This window comes from Onychomys torridus, chromosome 4 (assembly GCF_903995425.1).
Source record: "Onychomys torridus chromosome 4, mOncTor1.1, whole genome shotgun sequence".
Classification (NCBI taxonomy): domain Eukaryota; kingdom Metazoa; phylum Chordata; class Mammalia; order Rodentia; family Cricetidae; genus Onychomys; species Onychomys torridus.
This window is the reverse complement of record NC_050446.1, coordinates 10,387,867-10,393,423: the sequence shown is the minus strand read 5'-3', so window position 1 is coordinate 10,393,423 and position 5,557 is coordinate 10,387,867.

Genomic DNA, 5,557 nt, shown 5'->3' with positions numbered 1-5,557 from the left:
TCTATTGTCCCAGTCTTCAAACTGTGTCTCCGTGGCATGGTTTCTTCCCCACTGTTGGCACCTCCGCCCTTCATTCCCTTGTTCAAGAACTGAGAGAAGGGTCTGGTCATGGTGGTGCTCAGCCATCACCCCAGCACTCAGTAGGCTGAGGCAGGACGATCAAGAGTTTGAAGCCAGCCTGGACAGCAGAGCAGGACCATGCTTTCAAAAAAGGACAAAGAAAATGACAAAAGGCAATCTATGGGTTGCTGGCGAGGCAGGTGAAAGGTTCAGAATTCTAGAAATGGCCAAGGTGAGGAAACTTCTGACCAAGACACCCCAGCCACTGCAGCAGCCAGCACTCCTTAGCCCCCACACCACATCCATGTCCAGGGAGCTTTTGGTGAGGCCTCCTCAGACCACCCCTTGACTTGGTGACTCACCCCGGCCATCACCTCACCTCTTCTATCAGCTCAGTTTATTCTGTGCTCACTGGGGAGAAACTGAGATTGTTGGCTGGCACCCCAAGAACCTGGCCTTTCTTCCTAGAAGGCTGTCTGGTGAATGCCAGATCTGTAGTGGATCTGAGTGAATGGCATTCAATTCAGTGGGACCATCATTATGCTTTTGCAAGGGTCCTGGGTGCAGCTCTCACATACGACCCTGCTGGACACATTGCTTGCTCTGTAGTTATCCTGCTTAGGTCTCGATTAGGCAGAAGGGGAGACCTGCAAATACAGATGGGTCCTGGCTTGGAAGGCCCAGCTCACCACCCCTATTCCCAACAGGCAGAGAAACACAGCAGGAGCCTTCTCTCTCCCCCTCTTTTTTAAATCTTTCCTTTATTGCTTCCTTCCCCCTCCCTCCTTTTCTGTTTAGTATTTATTTAAGACGGGGTCTCATGCAGCCCAGGTGTTCACACTCACTATGTAGTCGAGGATGACGTTGAATTCCTGATCTCTTGGGCCCTTGACTCCCTCCTCATTCACCTCCTCTCACTCAGAAGCTCAGTGTCTTGATTCCTGGGCAGGGATGCGCACATCGGCAAGGTTGTGCCCTCCTGGACTGTGACAAGCACTGGACTGGACAGTCTAGTGGCCTTGCTAAATGTAAAGTGAATCCAACTGTTACTCAGACCTTGGGGCAGAGAGAGAGGGTGGCATGGGAAAGAAAATGGTGAAGTGACCTCACTGTTCTGTGCTCCCCACATGCTTTCCTCATGTGTTCTGGGGCATTGGAACCTTCTAGAGAATAGAATTTTTTGCTCCAGAAACTGCACAAGAACACAGCAGATCTGTTCCCTGCTGGATGCCTGGGACAAGGTCCTCAGCCTGTGCCTATCTGGAACTGATTCTCAGCTGTGTCTGCTGGTGTTGCAGTAGTCAGGGCCCCAGGAACCTCAGAGGCCTCTTGTTCCCTCCCAGCTCTTGTCCTTGGGTCAAGTGGTTAGAAGTCTGTCTTTCTCTCCTGTTCCCCCTTTTCCCGCGCTCTGGGCTAGCATGCCCCTGATAACACTTGGAAGGCGCTATCGACCCAGGGGTGTCCTCCCACCCAGCCCACTGCCAGGCTCCATGCTGACAGTTGGCAGCCGGCACAAGCTGATAAACTTATCAGGCCAAACCTGAGCATGGCTGGGTCAGAACATGTCCTGCCTCAGATTTCCCTCCAGTTACCTTTCTGCAGTCACAGTTCCCAAGAACCCAGGCCCTGCCTGGCTCTGGAAGGGCCCAACCCCAGCCAGACCCATGGAAGCCATTGGAGTGGCACCCTTCCAAGCCAGAACTAATGCTGTGTGTCCTGGGAAGAGTCAAGAGTCCACTGTCCAGCTCTCAGTTCCTAAGTCAGGGCCCTGCTTTACCTTGTAAGTCCTGTCCCAATTGTCAAAGATCCAGGGACTCCTGTGGACCCAAGTTTACCAGGGACAACTAGGCATTGGCCCCAAATTATGGGCCTAGCATTTGCTATAAGGTTACTCCTGGGGCTGGAGCTGGGCTAGGGCTAGGGTATGCTGGCCCACATTGCTAAGGCAAAAAGAAACCTGTCTCCAAGGAGCTGTCTACCCATGTAACAGGAGTCTGGAGAGGCTGGCAGTTTGGAGGGAAGGGGCGGAAAGGCAAACCTCAAATTAATATAAACCTTAAATATAAAGCTCAAGTTATATTTGAGCTGTGGGAGTCTTTTTTAAATGCCAATGATAATGTTATCATTCATGCCTGTTGCAGAAAAACAGCATGCTTGGGCACACACACACACATCACACACACAGAAAAAAGACAAAAGTACACATACCCTCTCCCCTCAACAGGGCCACTTTGGACATTCCTGCATACTTCCTCCTTCTATGTGTGCATATAATGAACAGAATAGTACCATAAGGCATGTGCTTTTTTTAAAATGAATTTCAAAGAATTCATGTATCTATTTTATGGGTGTGGGTGCTTGTCTGTATATGTGTCTGTGCACTACATGTGTGCCTAGCGCTTTTGGAGGCTCTGGAACTCCAGGTATATATGGTTGTGAGCCACCATGTAGGCACTGAGAACTAGACCTGGGTCTTCTGGAATAGCAAACAGACAGTGTTCTTAACCATTGAACCATCTTCCCAGTCCTGTATATTGATTTTTTTTTAAAAAAAAATTATGTATATGTGTGTTTTGGTCAGTGTCAGAGAGGGTGCATGCAGGTGCCTTGCCGAGGTCAGAGGCATCAGATCCCCTGAAGCTGGAGTGATAGGATTGTGAGCCGCTTAACGTGGGAGCTGGCAATCCAACTTAGGCCCACTTCAAAAGCAGTGCTTGCTTTGAACTGCTGGCCAACTTTCCAGCCCATGTGTACTGATTTTTAAGCCACCTCTTCACTTCAAATAACTTCCTTTGGGAAGGCGTTAATTCTGCAAGTTTATTTTCTCTTCCATTTCTTAGGCATACACATACCCTAAATCCAAGGTTCTCTGGCAAACAGCAGGAGAATGAGGTCACCCCTCTTTGCCATCACCCAGAAACCTGGACTAACAATACCTTGTGGACCTTCTTCAAGGCTTGCCTTTGTAAAATATTCAATGGGCCCTGAGTGTCAGTGGAGAATCACCATGGATACTCATCTCATATGAAATGACCCAGTATTTGTGGCTTTATTTTGTTGTTTGTTCTCTTGAGATTAAGATCTTTCATACTGGGGGCTGACTTTGAACCTTCTATGTAGCTTGAACTTCTGACCCTCTGACCTCTGTCTCCTGAGAGCTGGGATTATAGGTATGTGCTATGGTCTGGTATTTGCAAATAGCCCACACACATCCTCATATATACTCTAGGTTTCTTTTCCTAGCTTTCCTCTCATAATTTAAGCCATTGCTTCATGGTTTTATAACCCCTAACACAATGCAAGCGCTGTGTAAGGAAGTGACTGTTACATTGTATTGTTCAGGAGTAATGAGAAATAATGGGAAAGGCGGAGGGGAGAGGCGGCTCAGCAATTAAAAGCGCTTGCTGTTCCTGCAGAGGACCCAGGTTCAAGTCCCAGCACCCACAGGGTGAGCTCATAACCATCTGTAGTTCCGGTTCCAGGGGCTCCAATGCCCTCTTTGGCCTCTGTAGGCACCTGCACACATGTGGGGCACATAAAGTCACACAGGCACATACATGTAAAATAAGAGTAAATAAATCTTTTTTAAAAAAAAAGAGTGAGAAAATGCTTGGGCATGGTTAGTTCAGGCTCTTTCTCCCCCATAAATTTCCTATTCTTGGTTGGCAGGCTCAGAGGCTGTGAGCATGAGGGCTACCAGACAAACAGCCGTTCTGTTCTGGTGTTCTGTGTCCGAGCAGCTTTAGAGATCAAATCAGACCAAATCTTACAAAGCACACACTCACCCCTTCAGACTGTGTACAGACCTGCCACCAGCCATGTGGCCACCTGGTTCTCCTGGGCACTGGGGATGTGCTTTCCTTTTTTACGGACAGGATGTACACATGCTCTGTACCCACTCATCTCTTGATGACCTCCCTAGGAGTGGAATCAGGCTCAAGGGGTAATCAGAGTTTGATAACTTTTTTCTGGGGTCCCTGAGCTTGGACATAAGGCCGAGTGGACTTATGAGAGGGAAAGACGAGTGTGCTCCCTCGGAGGGAGGGCCATGGATGTGATGTAGAAGACCCGCTGTTCTGGAGTGCTCAGGGCCCAGAAGAGCCTGGTTTCCACTTTATAAGGACTCACCAGCACCACGCTGGTATATTTTCCCCCTCCATACCTCCCCTCCCCTCCACAGAGGCGTTAGGGCTGGCAATCCCACCCTCAACCCCCATATCCACCTACCACACCCTACAAGTCCTGAGTCTACACTGTACCCTGTTCTATATAAATGGGGCTCCCAAAGCCAGGAGGCGGAGCTGCAGGATTAAGGCTTGGAAAGCTGGATTCTGACATGGCTGTGGTCTGTGTGACCTGGAGTGAGAGCCACCATCTCTGGGTCTGTGGCAAATGGAAGTAACAGGTGATTTTTACAGGGCTGGGTGGTGTCTCTCGGTTCATACAGTGACACTAGTGGTGGGAGTGTCTAGCCAGATAGGGAGCAGAGGCACCGACAGAAGTAGAGAACAAGGGTCTTGTACTTCCCTCAAATTCCAGCAAAGGGGCGGTGCCCCACCGCACCCACTGAATCAGCCTCCCTCGGCATGAGGTGAAATGAGCACCAGCCCACTCACTACTCTCAGGCTGTTGTGGTCCCTTCCTCTCCTGCTATGGAGGCTCTCAATGGAGGAGCAAACTGCCTGCCCCTGACTCCCCGACCCTCAACCTCAGCCAATCTGGAGGAAGGTGTTCACCTGCTTTCCCGTCTCTGCAGAAGTGGCTGAAACCCTGATATTGTCTTGGTTTTGTTTAGCAAACAAGACACATGCAAAGCAGGTCTGTGTGTGTGTGTGTGTGTGTGTGTGTGTGTGTGTGTGTGTGTGTGTGTTGGAGGGGGGGCTGTATGCACATATGCGCATGAATGCATGTAGCCATCCCTTACCTTTACACTTTATCTCCTTACCTGAGAGGTACAGGATGCCCTTCTTACCTCCACCCCACCCTCACCCCACACTAAGTATGGCTTTGGGCCAGTTCCTTGCCTTGTCTGGGCAGGAAGAGCCTCACATTTGTTGCCAGGGGGCCAAACACCCTAAACAAGTCAGTTTAAGAGGCCAGGGTGGCCTGGGTTGAGAGTTCAGTCAGTAAAGAGCTTGCCTTGCAAGCATGAGGCCCTGGATGTGATCTTCTGTACTCACAAAAAGAGCCAGGTGTGGAGGTGCATACCTGTAATCCCAGTGCTTGGGAGGCAGAGACAGGAGGATTGCTGGCCTGGATTGGGCCCTCCCACCCAGCTCAATCAATGAGGCCCGGGTCCCTGTGAGAGAGACAACCCTTGTGGTTTGAGGGAAATGTCTCCCACAGCTTCAGACATTTGAACACTTGGTCCCCACTTGATGGCACTGTTTGGGAGATTTAGAAGGTGTGGCCTTGTTGAAGGAAGTATGTCACTGAAGGCAGGATTTGAGTTTAAGGATCTGTGCCATTTTGAGTTCATTCTCTCTGCTTCATGTTG